This window comes from Phaseolus vulgaris, chromosome 3, assembly GCF_000499845.2.
Source record: "Phaseolus vulgaris cultivar G19833 chromosome 3, P. vulgaris v2.0, whole genome shotgun sequence".
NCBI classification, from domain to species: domain Eukaryota; kingdom Viridiplantae; phylum Streptophyta; class Magnoliopsida; order Fabales; family Fabaceae; genus Phaseolus; species Phaseolus vulgaris.
The window spans coordinates 25,333,872-25,361,699 of record NC_023757.2 but is presented as its reverse complement, the minus strand read 5'-3'; the positions used below and the strand labels follow the sequence as shown (position 1 = coordinate 25,361,699).

The following is a 27,828-nucleotide window of genomic DNA, read 5'->3' as shown; positions in this document are numbered from 1 at the left end:
ATGAAGTGTACTTTATTTGGTAACTATGTTGATGAGCTCAATGCATTTCTGTCATGTGGAGAGTTGCAAGATATTGTCATCAGTGTGCAGTTTTCTAAAGTAAACATTTTCCAGGGTATGTGAAGTGATGAATTTGTAATTTTATTTAAATTTTTTATTTTATTATTGTATTTACATGATTTTTGTTATAAAACAATGCATTATATTTTAATGCAGACAAGTTTTGTCTACAACATTGCTTGGACTGTACAAAAATAATATGTAATATACAGTCTAAAGATGCAACCAAACTCAAGAAAAAGTTAGTTTAATACATTTTTATTCGATACTTAAAATGTATGACCCTTTCTAACCACAACTTTTACATGTGTAGGATGATTGAAAGTACAGATTCTCCTACACAGGGACTCCGTCAATCGTGTGATTATGGAAAACAAAATGTTGAGGATGAATTCATCAACTTCATTCGTAGAAATACTATTCAAGGCCTGAAAAATTGCAAAAAGGTATTACTATTGTTTTTTAACAGTTTACTGAAATGGATTATTAATAGTTTAAGATAATTTTTTTTTCTTTTTACAGGAAAACACTTTTGTTATCTTAGCTACAATAAAACATATTATAATTGATGACGATTGGTGGTACACGACTTGCTTATGCGGTAAAGTTGTTTACCCAGATTCCAAAACACTTTTGTTATCTTGGCTACAATAAAACATATTGTAATTGAGGACGATTGGTGGTACACGGCTTGCTTATGCGGTAAAGCTGTTTACCCGGATTCCAAAATGTTTTTTGTGAGAAATGTAACAAACATGTTATCAAAGTCCAACAGAGGTAATGTTTGTACTTGCCTGAATTTATTTTTAATTACATATTACATATTACTTATTACTTAATACTTAATACTTAATACTTATTGTATTATTATATTAATTATTCATTTTTAATTATAATTATTATTGTGTTAATAATTAACTATTAATTAATTATTAATTATATTTATTAAATTATAGATATAATTTGTAAACCTTTATGTATTTTATATTTCAGGTATAAGCTTAAGTTGCGAGTAATTGATGAAACAGATTCCACTACTTTCGTTCTATTTGACAGGGATGCCACTACACTGATCAATAAATCTTGCGCTGAATTATTTGAAAGTCATGATAAGGTAAATTTTCCATCCATGCATATGTCTATTTATGCATATAAGAAAAGGTTATTATATTAATTGATATTTTTTTTTTAATATTTAGAACGGTGATTTCGGTGTACTACCAAAAGAATTTGATATTTTGATTGGCAAAGTTGTGTTGTTTAAAGTTGGTTGTGTTAAAGACCAATCTCTTAGGTTTGACCAATCATTTTGTGTCAAAAAAGTGTGTATTGATGATAGTACTTGATCCTGCCTGTTGACCAGAACGCAAGAGCCTTGCCTCGTCAAATCTAGATCGACTTTGCACCGTGCTAGCTTCCGTCCTTCGCCTTGATTCACCTCAAGAACCTGCAAAAGACAGAACGGCGCCGCTGCGGCCGATCACGCTCCGACGCCCAAGTCAGCGACTGAACCACCAAAATACTAAGAGAAAACTTAAGAACTTCAGGAACCGTGCAATATTCTCTCTCAGCGTACTCAAGTTCTCACAAGCGTAAAAGAAGTATTCTAAAACGCGCGTGTACCTCAGAAGCTTGTTAGGATCCCTGATATACCTGTGCGCTTTCTCTCTCTTGACAGTTACACATCTGGACACGTGGCTCGCATCCAGATGTACACGTGTCACCATCTGGAGCATCCTTGACTTGAGCGTCACCTCTTACTCTTCAGGCTGTTCGACTAAGTTACTTATTCAGGAAGCAACTCAGCGTGTAGCTGCCTTGGAGCGCGATCTCTTTTGCGTGGCGAGTACGGGTGTCTTCATACACACCTTCCCTGTGGTCTCGCCGGCCGCCATTATACTCTACTTTACTTACTTCACTGTGCACACTCGGGTAAGCTGAGAAACGACTATCTGACGACTTCATCCTTTGCTCCGAAAGCCTGGAACAAGCTTTCCTGATCCTTCGGCGATGTCCTCCTCTCGGTGATCTCCGATCGCCTTGTCACCTGAGTTCACACCCGACGACTACAACACAAACTTGGTGACCGCTGGTTTAGGTATGTTAGAGATCGGGGCACGCCAACTTAACGACTGACGATCACACGAACCCCCCGACGTCCTTCCCCTCTGCCAGCCAGGCGTCCCATTCAACACGCCTATACTATTGCTTGTAGCCACGTCATCAATTCCGACTACCTGGGCGGTACAGTACTCTACAAAGGTTTTGTGATGGTCGTGTTGAAAATGTGGTATGTTTCCTAATTTCAGTCTATTTTGACTTACATTTTACCCTGAAATTCCTTATTTTTACTGTTTTAACTTAATTTAATTCTCATTTTGTGAAGAAACTTCATTCTCAGAAGAAAAGACGGTGTACTGTTAAAGATGTCGAATAGGATGATTCCTCTGTACCACTTTCTCAAGTAATTTTCATTTAAAGTATTGTTTTAAAAAATTGAATAATTGAATCTTACTAATAAATTTTCCAATGAAGTTGCTGACTTGTAATCTAAAACTGTTGATTTAGGCAGTGATAGTGTCTTAGCTACTGCTGCTGAAGTGGTTGCTCCACGAGTTACAAGAGATCTTGCTTCACCTGCGCACACACCCGATGATGATATCCCACTGAGGATATTAAGAAAAAATATCAAGATAAAAAAGGGATTAGTAAAATTTCATACTGTTTCTCTAATGTTTTGTAACTTGAATGATCTATTTTCATGTATTGTAGACTTTCTTTAATTTCTATGTAGAACATATTATGATGTATTAGTACAATTATATTTTTAAATCTCTTTATGTAATATTGTTGGTTTCATAAGTTGACATTATGTTTGAGATACATAATGATTTTATAGTTGATTTTGACGTTGTTATATTTCGTTGTTTTTCAATTTTATGTGTACATTTTAATTTATTTAATGAGTTTGTTTTTGTGTAATTCATATAATGGCATACTTTTTGTAACTTTATTTTGTAACAATGGTTCTTTCATGAAAGCTCAGAATCGTAATGGTAAGTGCATCAACTTTTAGTTTTTCTTTAATTCATGAATTTATATAGAATAATATAATATTTTATTAATTATAATTTGTGATTTTTTTGTGTGAAGGTTATTGAAATACTATTTTCCTTTCACAGGTTATTTATTACAAGTATTATTTTTTCGTCAATTCAATTTTTATAGATAATACCTTAGTATGTGATAAAAAAAAATTCTTTATCTAACGATATATTTGTCCTTACGAAAAATATTTTTTTTAAAAAATATATTCCCATTACACTGAACCTCTAAGGATTCAAACGCAATATAGGATAACATTAAACACCTCTCAGAGTAACTAAGGCATCACTTGATTTTTTATTTTTGCATAAAATTTGTTCCTTCTGTATCCTTTACACTTTCTCAAAGTATTCATTTCATCTTTCTAGATTAATTAATTAAATATTATGTAAAGAAGTAATAATTACATAAGTTAAAAGTATTATATTTTAAATTTAGTATCAAATTATATTTTAAATTTTAATTATAGGTAGGTTATTTAATGTTAAAGGTTAGGATTTAGGGTTGAAGGTTTAAATATGTAATTTAAATATATATATAATATAATATAATAATATATATAATATAATAATAATAGTAATATATATATATAATAATAATAATATATAATATATTTCATTAATATATTTAATGTTTAATATTTAATATTTATTATGTTTAATATATTTTATATTATATTTATTTTATATATATATATATGACAAATTATAATACAGTTTTATGTTTACTATTTTAATTTATTATTATATAATGCTAATTAATTATACATGTCATTAATATTATAATTATTTATCTATGAAAATAGTTGCTTTAACTGAAAAGATCTGTTGTATAAGGCAATGGAAAATCGAAACGTCAAAGAATAATTATAGGTAATTTTGTCTTTTCGTATTTATTGATTTTTAATTTATTATTATTTATTAATAATTATTAATTTCTTAAATTTTGTTAGTATCATTATTGGATTTTAATTTCTTTTATTATTTAATATAGAAAATGAAAGGACATGTTGTTTCAGAAAAAACTTATCGTAGATTTGTGACTGTAAAGGTATGATTGCTATAAATAAGTAATGTTTTTTATTACTCACAATCCTATTGCTTTCTTCTTTGTAACTTCTTAAATTACTCTTCCCTACTTCATCGTCATCATCTTTCCTTTTCTCACTGTCATGGCTGTCATTCTTGAAGAGATCGTAAAACTTTCTACTCGAGGTCTGTTTACAACAATTAACATTCGTGGTGAGGTATGTTTTTTTTTCTTTTGAGATTCCTATTTATTCATAATTTTTTCAGTTCTTTGAGTATTTTTATGGTTTTAAAATGGATAGAATGGGCACGTGGATCGTGCATTCGCCATCGAGTTTGAAAATGAATTGGGTGAGGAATGGACCCTCAACGACAATCAAGGCAATATTCATATAGTATGTTATAACAAAGATATACTTTGTCCCAAAATTTTCTATGGATGGTCCAGTCTGAGTGATTTTTGAGGGTTTAAAGGTCACTACAATATATTGTTTCGTTACGTGGGTAATAACTCCTTCCATATAACCATTTATATGGGGGAGTTATGTGAAAGTGTTATAAGAAATTTTCTGAATGATGTTCAAGGGAGGGAGTCGCTCAACAATGGCTCCTTTATACATTTTGGCTTAAAGTTGTCTTCAAAACAGGTCTATGGAGGATATGTGGTCAGTTTACCATCCTTTCTTTTTAAATGGTTATTGGTATATTATATTTGTTTTATTAACTAATTATTAACTAATAATTTGGTTATTGTTGAAGGATCTGCCTTCTCCTTTTGTTGAATATGTTCGTAGAAGGAAGTTCAAGAAGGTTACTCTACATGGATGACTACAAGATGTGGAATGCAACGTTTTCAAGTCCAGGTTTCCTTCCAGAAGCGTTACACTTGGTAGCAGGTGGAAACAATTTTGTCATCTTCATTCTATCCGTGAAGATGACAAAATTATATTTGAATGTCATAACAAGAAGCCCTCTTTTGATATTAGGGTTCTACCACTGATGACGAGTCACTACAAAAAGACTTAGTGTATAATTAAATTTTTTAAGCTTTTAGGATACTCGTTTATTGTTTTGAACTATATTAGTATATTTTAGTTATTTTATTTTGCAAGTATTGCTTCCTTCCTTTGCTGGGAAACATCAAATTTCCACTTTGTTTGAAACAAAAACAATTTATTTGGATTACTCTTTATTTTTATTTTATTATGGTTATGTTTAATTATCTCATTTTATATCTTTGTATTTATTGTTTGTTTCCAATATTTGCTTGTATACATACTGTTTTTAATTTTTCATTTATTATTTGGCATATTAATAATGTGTTGACATTTCTAAATATGCTCAACGCTATAAGAATTGTCAGTATATTAAGAAAAATCATAAACCTGTTTCATATTGTGGAATGCATATATATTAATTTGATTTTGTATATATTGTTTATGTTTACATTGTTTATTATTAATTAATTAGTCATTGATGTATTAAGTTGTTATTTTTTTATCTTGAAACGTTTTGATGTATATATGTTTGTTTTTCTGTATCATTTTTCTAATTTTTAGTAATTTTTATGAGTACTATTTCATTCTATAAATATTTGTTATATTGTATTTGACTTTATTTTATATGACAAAAGGTGACTTCATAGTTAAATATGAATTTGCCTACAATTTATTTCTGGAAGAAACACACATTTTTTTTTTATTTTACGAGAACTTTACTTGGTATAATCTAATGAATTCTACTTTTAATTGCAGTAATTATTGTGGATTATATTTTGCAGGTTGAACTTAAAGAAGAAGTCTTGAATGGTGTGCTTGAAGAAGTCTACATCGAACAACCACCCGGGTACATGAAAATCGGAGACGAGAAGAAGGTGCTAAAATTGAATAAGGCACTTTACGGGTTGAAGCAAGCACCACGGACAAGGAATACTTGTATCGATACATACTTCAAGGAGAACGAGTTCAAGCAATGTCCTTACGAGCATGCTCTTTATGCAAAGAACAATGGAGGTAACATGATATTTGTTGCTCTTTATGTTGATGATCTCATTTTTATGGGTAACAATAATGAGATGATAGAAGAGTTTAAGGGCACAATGATACGAGAATTTGAGATGACAAATTTGGGATTGATGAAGTTTTTCCTTGGTTTGGAGGTTCCACAAAAAGAGACGAGTGTTTTTGTATCACAGGAGACATATGCAAAGGAGATTTTGAAGAAGTACAAGATGGAAAATTGTAACCCAGTATCAATACCAATGGAACTGGGTGCAAAACTCTCAAAGTTCGATGGAGGAGAACGTGTTGATGCAAGTAGATACTGGAGTTTGGTAGGAAGCCTTCGTTATCTCACATGCACGAGGCTGGATCTTTCATTAAGTGTCGACATCATAAGTCGATTCATGGAGGAACCAGTTTACTCACATTCGAAGGCATTGAAGTGAGTCCTACGGTACATCCAAGGTACTGTATCACTCGGATTGTTCTACTCAAAAGCAGAAGATTACAAGTTGGTGGGTTACTCTGACAACGATTGGTGCAGAGATATAGATGATCGGAAAAGTACATCGGGATATGTATTCTTTATGGGCAACACAACATTTTCTTGGCTTTCAAAGAAGCAACCGATCGTGACGCTATCGACGTGTGAAGCTGAATATGTGGCAGCATCTTGGTGTGTATGTCATGCAATATGGCTTAGGAACTTGTTGAGCAAGATAGAGCTAAAGCAACTAGGTGCAACCATGATTCAAGTTGACAACAAATAAGCAATTGAGTTGGCAAAGAACCTAGTGAACCATGAAACAAGCAAACACATTGATGTTCGTTTTCACTTTATCCGTGATCATGTAAAGAAAGGAAGTGTGGAATTGGTGCATGTGGCAAGTCTGGATGAAGTTGCGAATATCTTCACAAAACCGCTACCGAAAGTACTTTTCGGAAAATACAAGATGATTGGCATGATGGATGGTAGAAACATTTAAGTTTATGGGGGATTTTTGTTGAATAAACTTTAAATGTAATTTGTGGGTTTTAAAATTAGAAGTTACTAGAAAATAGTAGAATGAGAGTTTGGATAGGTGAAAAGTCAAAAGTTGTGAGTGGGATTTTAATTATGTTGTTAGTGAGATTTTAAGGCCATAGTGAAGATTTTTCTAGAAGAGCTTCCTTAAAGCCTATAAAAAAGATGTTCTCGCAGTTGTAAGATGCACCACACAAAGAAATACAATAGAGAGAAAATTCAAGTGTGAGTGTTTGTTTGTTTTACAGGAAGTTGGTGTTTAATACTTCATTTTTCATGTATATATCTTATGGGAACGTAAACTTTTATTTAATTTAAATTAGTTTAAATTATTGTAATGTATTGTAATTTACAAGTTATGGAAAAAAATTATTCTTTCATTTTTACATATAATTTGTGGATCGTTAAGATTGTAAAATTGTGTAATTTTAATGTTGAATTTTTTTGTATTATATTTAATTTAATTTCAATTCCTCAATTTCACTATTTTTATATTCCTCAATTTCATAATTTTTATATTTAGCCAGAGTTATTATAATTTTAAAGTGCAATAAAAAAATAAGTTAAAATGTTGAATAGCTTACAAATATTGTTAAGAAGAATTAAAGTAGCCCAAGAAAGGACATTTGTATTATTTTCCAAGAAAAAAAGTTGGATAAAATAATATTTAACACTTCGAGAACTTTCAGCTCATCATTACTTTAACACCGAGTACAAATTTCGAAGTTAAATTAGAAAAAATTAAAAAAAAACAAATATTAGTGCATATTAAAAATAACTGAATAACACAATTTTCACAGTAAATCATTAACAAATGACTGAGGAAGTTTGTGGAAAAGCACATAAAGTTGGGTGTGCTAATATTAGTGCAAATTCATTGTCCCTTTATCATCTTCATCTTCTTCGACATTCATAAGCCAACTGATATATATTTGTTACAGTTTAGAAACAACCTTACTTACAATATCCATGCTCTATTCTTTGTCTCAGGCAACTTCTTTTTGTCCATTATACTAGATCTACCAGATTGTTTACTCTGTTTCGGCTTGATTCTGGGAGTGACAAGTGAAACGCTGTAGAACTTAGACATGTTACAAAACAAGCCACAAGTGGTTTCTGTTTTTTCATTCTCACTTAATTCTTATTCTTATATTTATCTATTCTTATTCTTAAGCTTTAAGACATAAAAATTGTTTCTCTTCTACTGTGAGTTGCAAATATAGAACTTGGTAACCATACGCACTGTAGAGTTATCTATGGAACGAAAAAGGTAATTAAAGTTTGGATCTTTTTCATTCCGACCATAAATATTAATTAAAGTTTCCATTTTTAAATGTTTTTAGTTCATAGATTTAAGGTGCATGCATTTCATAAAAAAAAATGTTATAATAATATTTCTCTATTCTTAAGCTTTAAGACATAAAAATTGTTTCTCTTCTACTGTGATTTCCCAATATAGAACTTGGTAACCATATGCACTGTAGAGGTATCCATGGAATGGAAAAGGTAATTAAAGTTTGGATCTTTTTTCATTTTGAGCATAAATATTGATTAAAGTTTCCAATTTTAAATGTTTTTAGTTCACAAATTTAAGGTATATACATTTCATAAAAAAAAATGGGGTTATAATAATAATTTTATTTACCATCTTCTTCATTTATATTTTTTGTTGTTTGATTTCTGTTTTAGTCAAATTAGGAACTACAAAATAAGCATATCTGAAAAACGGAGTGTAAGTAAAAAGTCAATTTTTTTTCGTGGTATACATATATTACGTGTTCTTGCAAGCTGTCTATTATTTCAGATATTTCCAATGCAATGATTCTTTTTTCTTGTTAAACAGAAAACCTGTTCTACAATTGTGCAAAAGAAAGTTAGCCAATTTTTTTTGCTTATTAGGGTTGTCAGATCATGCTATCTTTTTTAAATTGACGTACTTTATGTTTCTGTTTTTGGACAATGCTTCGTTCTTCTGTGGTTTAAGAGATGACTTTTTCTAGATAAATGTCGGATCAAATGTATTACTATATATTTACTCTCTATATATATTACTATATTTACTATTTACTATATATATTATTATATATAAAATATGATAAGTATATTTTCTGCAGGTTTGTTCTTTCAAAAGTCAACCAACAATTCATTAATGACAATGCTTAAAGTAGAACATTGTTCTTTTGGATTGGAACAGGAATTTGTTTTCACATCTTAAAAGTTAAGTTCCTTTTTTTCACAACAACTTCTAGACATGCATTGCATGAGCTTTCTTCATTGAACATTGATCCTACCTAAATTTATAATTGTTTTTATGGTTGTTATTATTTGATTTTTTAATTACGTTACATTTCGAAGTTTGTTTGATTATTATGCAAAATAAAGAAAAAGAGTACAAATGCTATCCCTTTTGAAAGGTAAATTTTTGGTTGAACATTTTTAAGTATTAAATATCATTATTTTATAATTATATATAATTAAATATCATTATTATTATATAAAAATATTACACCTTTTTATTTGTTAAATATTTTAATATTTTAACTAATAACTACATTATGCCAAAGTAATAACATATAAGGAAGTCCCGTTCCTCATCATGTACCGTAAAAATTGGCGCAAAAACAAACAACCAAAACAAATATAGCGAGAACAATATATTGTACACACTTAGTCCTCAAAACAGTACATACTTTTATGGCTGAAAATAGTTTTTCTTACTACAATAATCCCTGAACCTCAGTCATTCAGCTTTCAATAGTTATGGAGCAACTCAAGCAAAATATTAATAGAAGAAATAAGATTGTTAGCCTTTCTCAAACAAATTCTAATGTATCAGGTACAACAACTACAACTTATATTTAGATTTTTAAGTGTCATATATACATAGATATAGATATAGATATATATTTAAAAATTAGGTTCAGAAAACAAGTTCATAGTCAATTATGATGTAAGAATGAATGAACTCTCAACATAATTAGTGGTAAAAATATATAAAAAATAAATGGTATGTTATAGTTTTTAATAGCTTTAGTGTCTGTGTATAATTTGACCTATTGTTTTACATGGGTTTTATTTTCCAGAGAATCAAAATCCAAACACAACATGCATATCCGAATCCAGTAATGGTAAGCATAACTTTAAGTATATTCTTTACTTCAAAGTATTGTATGTCGTTGCTTTCGCTGGTTGACTCGTTTTTCAGTTGACTCAGACGACAGTCTTTGGCCCTCCTGTCTCTGCCTGAGAATCAAACTTCCTTGGGTTGAAGAACGAATCACCTGCAAAGACAAAGGGTGCCTTGGCGGCCGTTTGCACTTCGACGCTCAAGTCAGTACTGGGACAAAGAAAAAGTAAGTGTATAAAGTATTTTCAGTATTAGAAACGGTGTACCTTGCTAGGGTTCTTAACGCCCTTTATATAGGTAGAAACTAGGGTTTACTTATGTTCTGTTACCCATGTTTAGGGTTCCTTGGAGAATGTCCCTGCGTCGCTATTACAGAATCTTAACATAATCTGGCACATAAGACTTCCCTTTACTGGAGTGCAACGACTAACAAAATGGCCACCAAGGTACCAACTCATGCACCAATGTTGCGGAGCCATCTGTTCTATGGGTGCCCTAAGTATTCACGTGCCATGCATGCAACCTACCCTTGGAAACCCTAACCCTAACGGGCCTTAGCGCCTCCAAAGGTTGTTTACTTGTGCCGCGCCCGAATGCGCTATACACCCCGCGTGCATGGATCCCTCGTGACTTAGGCCTTTTCTTAGTATCTGGAGTTAACTTCATGTTAACTCATATTGCTTGTGGGACCCAACTTACGTGGGCCATCTTTACTATCTGACACCGTTGTCCGATGTCTGAGGTCTTTTTTGGGGTCGATGACCGAGGATTGGTCGGTACACAAGCCCCCCAGTCTCGAACTGTAACTTGTTTTAGTGAAAAGACTAAGTGATCTCCCTTGGCAACCAACGTGGCACTGGGTCATAGGACATGAACAGTGCACCGAAGTGACATCTCACCATACTTTTTTTATCAGCGTACACGTGGCAAGATCAACGGTTAGGGCTCATTGCCGCTTGTGCTTCTTCGTGTACGTTTAAACCCTTAAACCCTTACACTCCCTTCACTATTTCATTACTTCACTTAAGTATTTCCCAACATTTCTCGTTCCCGAAACGCACTCTCTTCTTCTTCGAAAACCTCTACCTCTGAAACCAAATTTATTCAAATGTATGATCTTTACTCTACGATTACTCTTGCTTTTATGATTTCGATGCTCATAGCATGCTATAACTGTTCTAGGACTGTTTATGTTTTTTGCATTTTTCGTTTCTCTGTTCTTCGTTTTCGAGTCTCTGCTTTTCTGGTTTATTGAGTCACACCATCATCTTCTTCTAAACCCTCGTTTTTCTTCCTTTATTTTCTCCCTTTTTAGCTTTCTTATCGAGATGGCCAGAACCTAAACCACATTGAACCCTACTCCTTCTGTCGATTACAAAACCCTCTACCATTGGGCACCTGATGAACTCTTGGCTGAAACTTCCAAAATAACCTCCACCAAGGACGTAAAGGCCTATAAGGAAAACGAGTCCGATGAGAAGTTTCAAATCTTTGGGAGAGAACACGACGCATACGTATCGGTCCAGCCCTATAGGGCAGGAGAACCCGTATGCGTCGATGATTGTGCAAGCCCTGAAGAACCCTTCTTTTTCATGTACTCCACAATCTTCAAGCGGATCAAGCTCCGCTTGCCATTCACGGGGTTCAAGCGCGCGCTTCTAAAAAAAGTTAACGTGGCCCCTGCCCAGCTGCACCCCAACAGCTGGGCCTTTGTGAGGGCCTTTTCCATCCTGTGCAACCATTTTGGCCATACACCCTCAGTGGACGTCTTGTTGTACTTCTTCGAAGCGAAGAATCCTGGCAAGATACTGTGGCTGAGTTTCAATTGAGTGGTGGGGAGAGTTCTCTTATCTCTCTTCCAGCAGTCCTACAAAGGCTTTAGGAAGAAGTTCTTTAAAGTATGTTGCAGTGTGCACGACCTTACCCTGCTGGATGGGTTCCCACTCTACTGGGTGGAGAAGCCTGGGCTCAAGAAGCCAAGGAGTCTAGAGGACTTGAGCCCACTCAATCGTGAGGTGTGTGGCTTCCTCTCTAGCATGGGTTCAACACTGTTGATTTGATAAAAAATGAGTTCCACCCTAAGTTTCTGAAATCCCATATTGGTACTTGTCTATGCCTTTACCTAACTTTGCTTATATACTTGTTGCTAGTTGCATGTTTTAGCTTCTTATGCTTTGTTGGCTTCTTGTGCAGATATGGTGCTTGATGCAGAGAAGAGGAACAAACTGGTCGAGTTGGTCGCCTGTCGCAAGGCCGCTCTTGCCGATGCAGGCACCTCAACCCCTGCGGGCCCTCATCTTGTGGCTACCTCTGCTCCGATTTCTCCCGAACCAGCCCCCATCGACCATAGGCAAAAAGGGGTGGTGGAGGCTACTGCTTCCGAAAATGAGGATACTTGCACATGCCTCGTCTTTAAGAGGAAAAGAGTGGACGACGTCGTGGCCCCATCACTCTCTACTTTAGATGGCCACACTCTCTCCTTCAGGGAGAACCCCCTCAATGCTTCCTCTCCTCGTGAACTCATAGTTCTCGAAGGCGGGGGGAAGAACGCCCTTGTGGGAGATCACACCATGCCTTTTGCTGATGATCTGCCTTCCTTCCTCCAAGAGGTTCTCCAAGGCTTTCAAGGTAGAGAAGTAGATAGCCAGGGCGAAGATTCCCTGGGAGGGCCTGTGGCCAGAGGTCTTGGGGCCTTCCTCGTCGAATCCAGCCGTGCCTCAACTCAAACACAATAACTGAGGGCTGAGGTGTTGAAGCTGAGGGAGGAATCAACCCTCCAAGCCAAGAAGTTCTCCCAACGCAAGACTGCCCTGCACCAGGAGTTGGCGAATCTTCGCCAAATCGAGAAGGATACCAAGAAGCTCTTATTTGAAAAATCTCAAGAGGCCCTTCTCGCTCATTCAAAGATTCTGCCCCTTCGGAATGAGGTCATCGAGCTGAAGGAGAAAGCTGAAGAGACGCATGCCAAGATGGTCAAGCTGGAGGAAAGGGCCACTCAACAGGAGGTCCAACTTGGCCAGCTGGAGGGGGAGTTAGCCCACAAGGTTGAACTCTTCAAGCAGACTGAGGAAGAGCTCACCAACGATGTCGTGCATCCTGGGAGGGATCTCTCCCAATTCGATCTGACCAAGCGAGTCATTGATGGGAAGCTTGTTGCCAAGGAGTAATCCCCCCCTTTTGTAACTTAACTGCTTGATGAACACTTCGATAATTCGTATATATTTTTCTTATCAAATCTGCCTTTCTTTAATATGTTTTCTTGTCTTGGTCATTATCAGCCGTGTGTTGCGCTAACTTTGCTAACAACGCCTTTGACGCATATTCACACTTTAAGTAGCACGCTTTCTCCCACTTGATTTACCTTCTTACGACCTTCATTGTCTTAAGGTATCGGTGATGTACGCACAACTCTTAGCTGGCCTTACCTTCATTGTACGAAGATAAGGAAAACCCTCACTTGTTATTTTGACATTTGTCTTGCAAGATAAAGGAAAGGTCTTCCTGCCGATTTCATCCTTGCCTCTGAGGACAAGGGAGATGTCTTACTGGTGATACTGGTGAACCATGTTGTTCTCAACCTTAACTTACAAACAAGGGAGAAGTTCACCTTTCTGACCTCGACCTTGCTCCATGAGGGAAAAAAAGGATTTAACTGTTGAACCATGTTGTTCGACCTTGGTGTTCTTACTCAAGAGGGAGGCGTTCTCTGCGAACCATCCTATCCCAATCTTGAGATTTCTAACCCAAGTGAAAGGTTCGTAACTGACCTCGTCCTCGCCCCTTAGGGCAAGGGAGGATTTAACTGGCGAACCATATTGTTCAACCTTGGCGTTCTTACTCAAGAGGGAGGCGTTCTCTGCGAACCATCTATCCCAATCTTGAGATTTCTAACCCAAGTGAATGGTTCATAACTGACCTCATCCTCGCTCTTGAGGGCAATGGAGGATTTAACTGGCGAACCATACTATTCAACCTTGGCATTCTCACTCAAGGGGGAGGTGTTCTCTACGAACCATCCTCTCCCAAAGTGAGAGGCTCGTAATTGCACTTTACAAAATGCTTGAAGATATATTCCTTTAACTGATTAACTGGAATTTTATTGGGTGACCTCGTTAAAAAACCCTTATAAGAGAAAAAAAGTGTCCCCTAAAAACTGTGTACAATGCGATAATTCAACTGAAATAAAATTTAAGGTTACCTGCATTCCATGTACAAGGGATCGCTCCACCTTCTAATGTCTCGAGCCTGTATGCTCCATTCCCAAGGGCCTCTGTCACTCTGAAGAGACCAGTCCACTGCGGAGTTAATTTGTTCTCTAGTTGGTATGAGCAGGCCTTTCGCATTACCAGGTCGGCGACCTGGAATTGCCGAGGTCTCAACTTGGAGCTGTACTTGTACTTCACCCTTCTCTTCAAAGCTTCAGCCATGATTCTCACTTCCTCCCTTACTTCATCCAATAGGTACAGGTTCACCTTTCTTTCTTCATTGGACTCTTCAACCACAAAGTTCTGGAAACATGGCGAGTTCTCCTGAACCTCTACAGGAATCATTGCGTCTGAACCATACACCAAGCTAAAGGGTGTTTCTTTGGTAGTGGACTGGGGAGTAGTGTGGTAAGCCCACACAATTCTAGGAACCTCCTCTGCCTTGGTCCCTTTGGCCTTCTCCAACCTTCTCTTCAGTCCTCTGAGCAGAACTCAGTAGGCGGACTCAACCTGCTCGTTTGTCTGGGGTTGTTCGACTGATGCGAACACCTACTTTATTCCCAACTCCGTTCATAGCTTACCCAACTATTGGCTTGCGAACTGGGTGCTATTGTTCTTCCAAAGTGGCATACTATGTTCTTCCACACAGTTGTGGGCTGTGATCTGTGCCACTGGCTCAACCTCTATCCACTTTGTGAAGTATTTTATGGCTACCACGAGGTACTTCATCTGCCACACCGCTAAATGGAAAGGCCCTAGAATGTCGATCCCCCAAGTATGAAACGACCATGGGCTATAGATCGATCTGAGTTCTTCTGGAGGCGCCTTGTGCCAGTCAGCAGGTTGATGGCACTGCTTGCATCGCTGTGCATACCTTGTGCAATATTCCCTCATGGTTGGACAATAATATTCTGCGCGAATGGCCTTTGATGAGAGAGCTCGGCCGCTAATGTGGTTCCCGCATATCCCTTCATGAAGTTCTGTCATAATGCGTGTGCACTACTCACCACTTACACATACAAGGATAGGGTGAGTGAACCCATGTCTGAACAACTTTCGATCGATCAAGGTGTACTTGCTCGAATTTTTCTTGATTTTTCTAGCCTCCGTAGGCTCTAGCGGCAGTACCCCATCAACCAAGTGGCGTTGGTAGGGTGTCATCCAAGTTTCTTCTGCTTCTACTAGGTAAACCTGCAAAGAATTCTCCCCAGCAACTGGGTACACGCTTATTCTGGGCGTTTTTAACGTCTCCTGAGTCAACGAACGATGACTCCTTTTCACCTCTTCCGAAGTGCTGATCTGCTAGACTTCTGTTGTACTATCTGTGGCAGTTCGAGGTGTCCTCAGGGTCTCCTGAATGACGGTCCTCTGTCTGCCCCCCTTGCCCGAACTGGCGAGCTTTGCTAGCAAGTCAGCTCGGGCATTCTGTTCTCTGGGGACGTGTCTAGCTCGAACGCCTCAAACCTCTCCCTCAAAATCTAGACGTACTCTAGGTATGCAGCCATCTGTGGATCTTTGGCCTGGTATTCTCCTGTGACATGACCCATGACCAACAAGGAGTCACTCTTTGCCAGCAAACCCTTCACACCTATCTCCTTAGCCAACAACATTCCAGCGATTAGGACCTCATACTCTGCCTGGTTGTTACTGGCCTTGAAAGGGAACCGCAGGGTCTGCTCAATCAGTAGCCCATTTGGCCCTTCCAAGATTACACCAGCCCCACTACCCTGTTGGTTTGAGGAACCGTCTACAGAGAGTACCCATTTAAAACCTGTTCATTCTTGGTGCGTGGTCGCCGAGGAGAGCTCTACCACGAATTCAGCATAAATTTGGCCTTTAATAGGGCCTCTAGGCTCGTACTGCACGTCAAACTCTGATAGCTCTACTGCCCAACGCACCATCCTTCCTGCAACATCCGACTTCTGTAAGACCTTGTGAATGGGAAGGTCTGTCATCACTATCATTGTAAAGCTCTGGAAGTAGTGGCGAAGTCTTCGCGCTGAGAACACTACTACCAGAGCTGCTTTCTCTATGGCCTGGTATCTAACTTCAGGCCCCTGCAATACTTTGCTAACAAAGTAGATTGGCTTCTGCACCTGGTCCTGCTCTTGCACCAGGACTGAACTGATCGCCCGCTCTGTAACTGCGAAGTACAAACGAAGTGGAGTACCCAACTGTGGCTTGCATAACACCGGTGGACTGGCCAGGTACTCCTTTAGCTTAAGGAACGCTTCTTCGCACTCCCTGGTCCATATGAACCTGCTATTCCTCTTCTGACACTGGAAATAGGAATGCCCCTTATCTCCCCCTGCTGACACGAACCTGGATAGAGCGGTCATGCACCCTGTCAACTGCTGCACCTCCTTTACTGAGATTGGGCTCCTCATTGCTATGATCACAACGCACTTCTCAGGATTCGCCTCTATCCCTCGTTCGGTGAGTAGGAACCCTAAGAACTTGCCTTCTTCTACCCCGAACACACACTTCTCAGGGTTCAGCTTCAACTTGTACTTAGCTATTGTGGTGAATAGCTCTTCTAAATCTGCTACATGTTGTTTCCTCTGTTGGGAGGTGACCACCATGTCATCCACATATGCTTGGACATTTCGCCCTATCATTAGCGCTAGTACTTTGTCCATCAGTCTCTGGTAGGTCGCGCCTGCATTATAAAGCCCAAAGGGCATCACCTTATAACAATAACAAGACAACTCTGTCATGAACGTTGTCTTGCACTCGTCCCTGGGGTGCATCCTGATCTGATTGTAACCAGAAAAGGCGTCCAGGAAGCTGAGTAGTCTGCAACCAGATGTGTTGTTTACCAAAGCATCGATACTGGGCAGTGGGTAGGAATCCTTCGGACAGGCGTTGTTAAGGTCTGTGAAGTCGACGCACATTCTCCACTTTCCACTAGCCTTCTTCACCAACACCACGTTTGCCAGCCACTCAAGGTACTGAATTTCCCTAATGTGGCCAGCGCTCAACAGCTTCTGCGTCTCTTCTCTGATGACCTGACACCTCTCGTCATTGAACTTTCATCTTCTCTGGCGAACAGGTCGGACTTGGGTGTCCATGGTGAGACGATGACACAGGAAGTCAGGATCTATGTCGAGTATGTCTGAGGCAGACCATGCAAAAGCATCCAAGTGCCGAGTTATGACTTCGGTGATCTGGTTAAGTGTCTCTTGGCCTAGGGATTTGCCAAGCTTGAACTTCTTCCTGCCGATCTCTCTTTCTAACACGTCTTCGGCAGGTTCGAGCCGTCTCTCCCGGGCGATCTCTGCGCGGGTGACCCCTTCTTCCCTCGGAGGTTGAGTGGTAACAACAAACGCTCCTTTTTTCGTCTTGAGGCTATTCTCGTAGCACTTTTTAGCCTCCTTCTGATCAGACTTGATAGTGATCACCAAACCCTTGAGGGAAGGCAACTTTATCTTCATGTGCCTCGTAGAGGCCACCGCTCCAATCATGTTCAAAGCAGGTCTACCCAAAAGTATATTGTAGGCTGATGGAGCGTTAACAATGAGGTAACTGATGTTTGCAGTGCATGAAGTTGTGCTATCTGTGAAGGTTGTCCTCAACTCTATGTGTCCACGCACCTCCACCTGCTCTCTTGCGAAACCATACAAGCAACCGGTATAAGGTCTCAACTGGTCTGGAGACAACTGCAACTTGTTGAAGGTCGACTAGAACATCACATCGGCCAAACTTCCCTAATCCACGAGGACGCGATGCACCCTCTTTCCTGTTGTCACTACCGAAATCACCACCGGGTCATTGTCATGTGGAACGACGTCCTGGCGGTCGGCCTTAGTGAAGACGAGGTCGACATCGAGAGTCTGATCTGCCTCTTGTACCTCTACTGCCATCACCTCTCGTGCATACTTCTTATGCTGGGAAGTGGTGCATCCTCCTCCTGAGAACCTCTAGAGATGGTGTTGATCTCACCATGAATGGGCACCTCATGCTCCTGATTTGCTCCCGTGGCTGCTGACGCATGATCCCCTTGCGGCTATAGGAGGTAGTCTTTCCAGAAGCCGCTCTTCACTAGTTCGTCCAATTGGTACCCCAGTGACAAGCAGTTGCATATGGCATGGCCATAGGCTTGATGGAATTCGCACCAAGCGTTCTTGCTGGGCCCCAACTTTTTGTCAACCTTTAAGGGCATCATTAGCCTTGCCGCTATGTTAGGGATTGCGATCAGCTCCTTGAGCTCTACACGAAAATTGTGCTTGGGGGGCGCGTCCCCCCTTGTGCGTCCCCTAGTATGGGGTTTCCTTGTCCCATATGGTTGCTGCTTTCTTGAGCCTTTCTTCTTTGTTGCTGCCTCGTGCACCCTCATGGGTTGAGGTCGACCTGCTGCTCGAGGTCGAACAGGACCGACGCTGCCACGTTTTTCTGTGACTTGATCTTCCGTGGCAATGTGCGCCATAACCCGATGCCTGATCTCGCAGAACTTCTTCAGGCAATATCTAAGCAGCAAGTCACTGAAGGGCCTTGGTAGCATTCCTTTGGTGAAGGCATGCACCGTCATGGCTTCATCCTTGGTGTTCAGTCTCACCACTTGGACCCCAAACCTGTTCAAGAACACTTTCAATGACTCTCCTTGGTACTGTTTTATGTCAAAGACATCGTAAGAGATCGGAGGGGGAGCCCTGCTGATAAGGTACTGCTATCTGAACAGCGTTGCGAATTGGTCGAAGGTAGTAATGTGTCCATCAGGGAGACTGATGAACCATTCCAACGTTGTGCCTGCCAATGTGCTCATAAACAGCTTGCAGTACACAACGTCAGATCCTCCTGTAAGCATCATCTGGATGTGGAACGTTGTGAGGTGAGCCTCTAGGTCCTCTACACCTGTGAAGGTGACTTTCGGGCCCATGGACGTGGCTGGTAACACACCATCCGTGATCTCCTGAGAGAACGGCATGGGGCGTGCCCTAGGTGGTATGGGTGGGGTACGCTCATCCACTGCACGCTCCCCTTCCTGTTGCAAACTCCTACGCAATTCCTCATTGGTTCTGCGCAGATCTTCGTTGTTTGCCTGTGATGCGGCTAGGTCAACCTGAAAACGCTCTTGATCGACCCTAGACGCCGCTACCGCCTCTTGGAGGGTGCGCATCGTCTCCATGAATTGTTGCATGGTGGCGTTGTCCCCTCCTGAGGGTGCAGCAGATCCATGCCTTGTACTCCTCATATTGCTGGTAAGCTCTTAGCACGATTGTGATTTTCTTTGTAATTTTTTTTATATATGATTTTCTTTGTAATTTTTTTTAGTTCTTGATGCTGATAATGGAAAATATGCTAGAAGAAAAAGAAGAAATATATTGTATGAACTGCGCAGCAAAAAAGTCAAAACAACAGGTAGTGAAACCTAATTACCTTTTTTTTATATTTATATTTATATTTCAAATAGAATTAAAATTATTTTTCAATTGATATTGAATGTGTAAAACAAATTTAAATTATTTTTCAATTGATTTTGAATGTGTAAAACAAATACATAGTAATTTGTCATTCGTGTACCTTATCTTATCACTCATTCAGACTTTTTGTTGTATGTGAAAGTACTCCTAACTCATGGCACGATTTTGGTTATCCAGCATCAGGAATTATGATAACAAATATCTCTATTTATGAGAAACTTACTCCCAACAATCAATTAATGCATTCAACAACCAAAGTATTGTTTTCAATGGGTACAGTTAGTAATAGAGAACTGCTCAAGGTTAGTTAAGAACATATTATTAATTATATTGATTACAATTTAGACTAATACTACATCAATAAACATTTTAATTTATATATATATATATATATATTGTTTTTGTGGAATATTTTGTGTGTGTTTATATTAATGAAATGTTGGTAAATATGCAAGGGAAGAGAGGAAAATCTTCATTTATGATTAGCACAAAAAGGTTGACCAAAGAAGAGGTAGTACCAATGACATTTTATTTCATTTAACTCTCGCCGTATGTCGTTCAATGAAATTTCTAATTATAGTACTAAAGTCAAATCTTATGCCTCATTTTTTTTAGGTCGAACTATTGCGAACTCAAGTAAGCAATTTTGGTGTTAAACTTCTCGAAATACAGGCATAAATGATTCTATCTCTGTAAACCTGACTCCTGACAATGAATTCAACACCATGCATTCAAGTACAAAAGTATTGTCATCAATGGGTACAGTTAGTAATGAAGAAATTGGGCTTACAGTGTAGGTTCATGGTTAATTCTTAATGGATCATTCACATGGTTTAATTACAATTATAGTATTATTACAAAGATACAAACATTTTAGATTTATTAATTATAGTACTAATTTATGTTTTACTATAAATTTTCTTAACTAGCTGAAATCATTAAGTAGTAATAATTATCATATATATATGATTCAAACACAATGAAATGTTAAAGTTCTTCAAATCATTGTTGAAAGATTAACTTTAATGTAAAAGAATTTATAAGTTCTTGTATAGTCATTGTTAATTGATTTATCTTATTGTATCACTCATTTAAACTTTTTTGTTGTAGGTCAAAGTACTCTTAAATCAAGTTAGGATTTTGGTTATTAGACATATGAAATTACAGGCTCAAATTTCTCTTTTTCTCACAACCTTACTCCTAACAATGACTTAAACATGATGCATTCAACTACCAAAGCATTGTCTTCAATGCAAACAATTACTCATGGAGAAATTAGCCTCACTGAACGTCCTCATGGTTAGTTTACAATCCATTATTTGTTATAGTTGATTACAATATATAGCAATAGTACATGAATATACATCTGAATTTTATATTTGTATTATTTTTTTGGAAACTATTTTTTTTGTTTGTATTTTTTTACAATATATAGCAATAGCACATTTGAATTTTATTTCTGTATTATTTTTTTGGAAACTATTTTTTTTGTTTGTATTTGTGCACATTTTGGGAAAGATGCAAAAGGGTGATCAAGCAAGAGGTAGTAGAAATATAAACTGAAACATTACTCATTTTCATACATTTATTCCTTCAATAATGACTTATAAAATAATTCATCATTCAAATGAAAATTCATTTAATGAAAGAGACAATTTTTTAAACTAAATCATTATGTTTCTCAATCAATGACATCTAATAATCATTTGAACGTGATGGATACAACTTCGTAATCATTGTCAGATTTACAAACAATCTGTACTGCACAAGAATTTCTTACACCTAAAGTTCAAGGTTAGTTCTGGAAACCAATGTAAATTCTCTTTCCTTATTCTTTTATGACAAGTAAATTTCAAAATCATATTGTTGGTTTTACTACTACTTAGTTGCTGGTTTTGAACATATTGTGTCCAGGTAATTCAGTTGCAGGGAGTGTAGGGTATGTAGTTAGTAACACACTAAACTTACATAACAAGTCTGGAACATACAATGTTCAAATCCTTGAATCAGTGACTCAGATATTGAATTTTGACGAAGATGTGCAAAATGAAGAAAATAGTGGTACTAAAAATTGTTAATTTATAATTTTAATTTTTTTAATTTTTTAACAACCACTTTTTTTTATTATTTTTTGTTTCAGATGACACCACAAAAGTTTATAGTTCTGAATTATAGTCACAAGCTGAAAATGAAGGTGCATATCTTTAACTATAACTTCTTCATGCAAACTAAATGCATTTATCTCAACAAAGTAATATATCACCTTTCTTAATATTTTGAAAATAGATATTGTTGAATTTGGACAACCTACTATTCAATGTGAATACTGTTTGGGCAAGGTGTGGTATGACGAAAGATCTCAGAAATCTAAGACTTATGTTAACGTTGATTTTTCTATTTGTTGTCAAAAGGGAAAAGTGCAACTCCCTTTCCAACAAGAACCTCCTAAATTGTTGTTAGAGTTATTAAATGGGCAAGATAGTCGAAGTGAACACTATCTACAAAATATTAGAAGTAACAATAGTATGTTTTCATTTACTTCAATTGGAGGGAATGTTCACTCTTCGATAAATGATGGATATGAACCTCCTCAATTTATTCTGCATGGAAAAAACTATCATATGATTGGAAGCTTGCTCCCTGATAGTGGATCATCTCCTAAGTTTGCACAACTTTACATATATGACACTCAAAATGAAGTGTCAAATAGATTATCTCACTCTGTGTATGTGTTATATTCAGTTACTTTATTGAGTTACTTTATATTACCTGAATTAATTCAAAGATAATTTTTAATGATATATTTTTAAAAATTGCCTGTAGGTCGAAATTGAAACATATGAAGTTTGAAAAATCCTTGATTGAAGATCTTACCTAGATGATTGATGACAACAATGTTTTGGCGAAAAGTTTTAGAAGGGTAATAGATTTTGTACATAACGATGTAAATTTATATTTTTCATTGAGGTTATCTAGACATCGATGCATAGATCCAAGAGTGTACAATACCCCTACAACATATGAGATAGCAACGTTAATTGTGGGTGATATGAGCAACATGGATGTAGGACGAGATATCATAGTGAAAAAAAGTTCAGGACAATTGTTTAGACTCCATGAAAAACATAAAGCCTTTATTCCATTACAATATCCATTAATATTCCCCTTTGGAGAGAATGGCTATCAAGAACAAATTCCAATACGGAATTCTGGAAGTAAGAGCAGAGAACATGAAAGAATTCGTATTTCATTAAGAGAATTTATTGCATTTAGAATTCAAGAAAGAAATGTGGAGTTTGGGAATATAGTCCATTCACGTCGATTGTTTCAACAATTTTTGGTTGATGCATATACAATGGTTGAAGCTCAAAGGTTGTCGTTCATAAGGCTAAACCAAAAAACAATACGTTGTGATATTTTGCAAGGTGTACAAGAAGCAATGAATCAAGGAGAAACAAATTCTCCTGCAATTGGAAAGCGTATAATTTTACTTGCATCTTTCACAGGAGGAATGATGTATATGTTCAACAATTGCCAAGATGCTATGGCCATTTGAAAAACATTTGGATATCCTGATTTATTTATCACTATTACCTGCAATGTAAACTGGTCTGAAATACATGACTTTGTTACCTCAAAAGGATTAACTGTTGCTGATAGGCCAGACATTATTTATAGAGTATTCAAGATGAAATTAGATCAAATGATGATTGACTAAAAAAAATATTACTATTTTGGCAAAGTTAATGCAGGTAATCCACATTAACCCATATTTAACACTTTTCTTGCTGTATTATTATGTATTACATTTGAAGAATTTTTCATATTGTTATAGGTATGTACAATGTGGAATTTCAAAAAAGGGGTTTACCTCATGCCCACATATTATTGTGGTTGGATGGAGAGAAAATGTTAAGAACTTCAACAGATATTGATGGAGTCATTTCTGCAGAATTACCGGATGCAAATTTATATCCTAAATTGTCAAAGGCAGTTGCAACCTACATGATACATGGCCCATGCGGGGTAACTCAAATAAGCTCACCTTGCATGATTAATGGTAGATGTTCTAAATTTTACCCCAAGAAATTTAAATTGTTGACTACGATTGATGAGGATGGATATCCTTGTTACAAACGTCAAGATAATGGAATATTCATTCTTAAAAATGGAATTAAGTTGGACAATAGAAATGTTGTGCTATATAGCCCATTGCTACTACTGAGGTACCAAGCCCAATTTGAAAATTACTACTACTCATAAAGACTCTACAGAGACAGATGAAATTAAACAGTATTATGATGTAGATACATATCCCCATGTGAAGTTGTGTGGAGAATATTTGCCTTTGATATTCATCATAGATGGCCTCCAGTTCAACGATTGACTTTTCATCTATTGTACGAGCAACCGATTCTCTTTAAAGACAATGAAGACATTGATGAAATATTGAACTTCAATGAACATAAAAGAACAATGTTTTTAGCTTGGATTGAAGCTAACAAAATTTATCCACTGGGAAAAAAATTGAATTATTGTGAATACCCTAGACATTTTGTTTGGATGGTAGACAGAAGAGAGTGGAAGCCAAGCAAAATTGGTGTTAGTATTGGAAGGTTAACATATATTCCTCCAGGGTCAGGGGAATTATACTATCTGAGGTTATTGTTGAATTATCAAAAGGGTTGTTGTAACTATGATAGCATCAAGACTGTTAATGGTTTCATTCACCAAACATATAAAGAGGCATGTTGTGCAAAGGGGTTATTGGCAGATGATAAAGAGTTTATTGATGCCATTATAGAGTACAGTGACCTTGCTTCAGGAATTCAGCTGAGAAGACTATTTGTTACTCTTTTACTGGTGAATACTATGTCTAGACCAGATGAAGTGTGAAACAAAACATGGAAGTTGTTATCAGATGACATTTTATACCAAAAAAGAAAGGAGTTTGCCCTACCACGTATAAATTTTTTATTTCTTGAAAATTTATAATTTATAATTTATAATTTATAATTTATAATTTATAATTTATAATTTATAATTTATAATTTATAATTTATAATTTATAATTTATAATTTATAATTTATAATTTATAATTTATAATTTATAATTTATAATTTATAATTTATAATTTATAATTTATAATTTATAATTTATAATTTATAATTTATAATTTATAATTTATAATTTATAATTATAATTTATAATTTATAATTTATAATTTATAATTTATAATTTATAATTTATAATTTATAATTTATAATTTATAATTTATAATTTATAATTTATAATTTATAATTTATAATTTATAATTTATAATTTATAATTTAATTTATAATTTATAATTTATAATTTATAATTTATAATTTATAATTTATAATTTATAATTTATAATTTAAATTTAGAATTTAGAATTTAGAATTTAGAATTTAGAATTTAGAATTTAGAATTTAGAATTTAGAATTTAGAATTTAGAATTTAGAATTTAGAATTTAGAATTTAGAATTTAGAATTTAGAATTTAGAATTTAGAATTTAGAATTTAGAATTTAGAATTTAGAATTTACAATTTAGAATTTAGAATTTAGAATTTAGAATTTAGAATTTAGAATTTAGAATTTAGAATTTAGAATTTAGAATTTATAGTTTACAATTTAGAATTTAGAATTTAGAATTTATAATTTATAATTTACAATTTCTAATTTATAATTTACAATTTATAATTTATAATTTATAATTACTGTATGACATATAATTTCTTTCCTAGGTCTTAGAATTGAAGATGCTCAAATACAAAACCATTCTTCTACAAGTAGAAGACTTATTAATTTCAAATGGTAAGTCTTTGAAAGAATTTTCAAGTCTGCTACAACCTATTCATTTAGATTCTTTTATTTATCAAAATAGTTTCATTATTGATGAATTGAATTATGACAAAATAGAAATGTCTGAAATGCATTGTTCTCTTTTTCAATCTCTTACTCCGGAGCAACTGGAAGTCTATGAGAATATAATGACAGCAGTCTTGTCAGAGGTTGGTGGTTTTTTTTTCTTATATGGTTATGGAGGAACCGGAAAAACTTTCATGTGGAAAAATGGTTGATTGTGTTGAATGTAGCTTCTAGCGGTATAGCTTCTTTGCTACTTCCAGGAGGAAAAACAACTCATTCTACTTTTTGCATTCCTTTGTTAAAAAATGAAGAGTCAACCTGCAATATACCTCAAGGAAGTCTTAAGGCCAAATTGTTGATCGAAACTAAATTAATTATATGGGATGAAGCCCCAATGATTAATAGGTTGTGTTTTGAAGCCCGGGTAGAACTTTAAGGGATTTGATGAGAGCTGAAAGTGAAGAAAATGCTCTTAAACCTTTTGGTGGTAAAGTCATTGTATTGGGAGGAGAGTTCCGACAAATATTACCTGTTGTAAAAAATGGATCATGATATGACATTATGAAGGCAACAATAAATTACTCGAAGTTATGGAAACATTGCAAAGTCCTAAAATTTACAGAGAATATGAGATTAAAGAGTCATACATTAATGCAGAGTCAAACAGAAATAAAAGAGTTTGCTGATTGGATACTTCACATTGGAGATGGAGATATGGAGTTAAATGAGTTGGGACAAGGAAGTATTGAAATACCGGAAGACATTTTAATTTTAGATGTTGAACAACCTTTACTGCATTTGGTTGACTTTGTTTATCCCTCCTACATAAACAATGTGACATGTGATGGTTCTTTTGATGATGGTGCAATATTATGTCCTACTATAGAATGTGTGGATCAAGTGAATGAATCCATTTTATCATTAATACCAGGATACAAAGTTACTTATTTAAGAAGAAGGTCCTTGTGAATCTGAAGAAAAAGAAAATACTCAAGCTGAATGGTTTACAAATGAATTTTTGAACGATATCAAATGCTCTGGAATTCCCAGTCACCGTGTTAAATTAAAAGTTGGAGTTCCAATAACGCTTCTAAGAAATATTGATCAAGCCAGTGGACTTTGCAATGGAACAAGATTACATGTAACTCACTTGGGGAAGAATGTTATTGGTGCCAAAGTTATTACTGGGAAAAATATTGGTGATCAAATATTGATTCCAAGAATGAACATGACTCCTTCCGAAACAGGTTTGCCATTTAAGTTTCAAAGAAGGCAATTTCCAATATCTTTGTGCTTTGCCATGCCAATAAATAAAAGTCAATGTCAAATGCTCAATAAAGTTGGTCTATATCTACCACGTCCAGTGTTTACACATAGACAGTTATATGTTGCTCTTTCCAGAGTAAAATCTAAGAAAGGGTTGAAGATATTGATTTTGGATGATAATGGTAGTACCACTAATTTAACTACTAATGTGGTTAGAGAAATATTCGAAAATGTTTGAAGTATATTCTTATAGCCTTACATACGAGGTATGAAAATTCTTTAATTAATTGAATATTCTTATTTATCATATTGTTTTTTGTAATATATGAACACCAATTTGAGAACTAATATACATTAACTGTAATAAGTTTGACCATTGATTTTGTGTGACACAAAAGTCTGTACGAACCTTATTTTATCGAAAAATATTTTGAAGGTCATCTTGAAAGTATGGTACGTATTCTTTATCAATTGTAGAATGTGGTACATCCAATTCTAAAATACCTTTGTCATAGGTTTTTAATTTCATTTCATATTTTAAAGGAATTCCTTATCAGAAGAAACAATTGTGTACTATTAAAGTTCATACATGATGATTCTCTGAAGCACTTGATGAGGTATTGCTTACTTATCAGAAGAAACAGTTGTGTACTATTAAAGTTCATACATGACTTTTTTACTTGAATTCTATTAAGGGCT

The 27,828-nt window shown here is 35.7% G+C and overlaps 1 pseudogene; it reads left to right on the top strand.

The window, feature by feature from the left end:
- Nucleotides 1-27,367, top strand: LOC137839425 (uncharacterized; annotated as a pseudogene).
- Nucleotides 27,368-27,828: the final 461 nt, after the last annotated feature.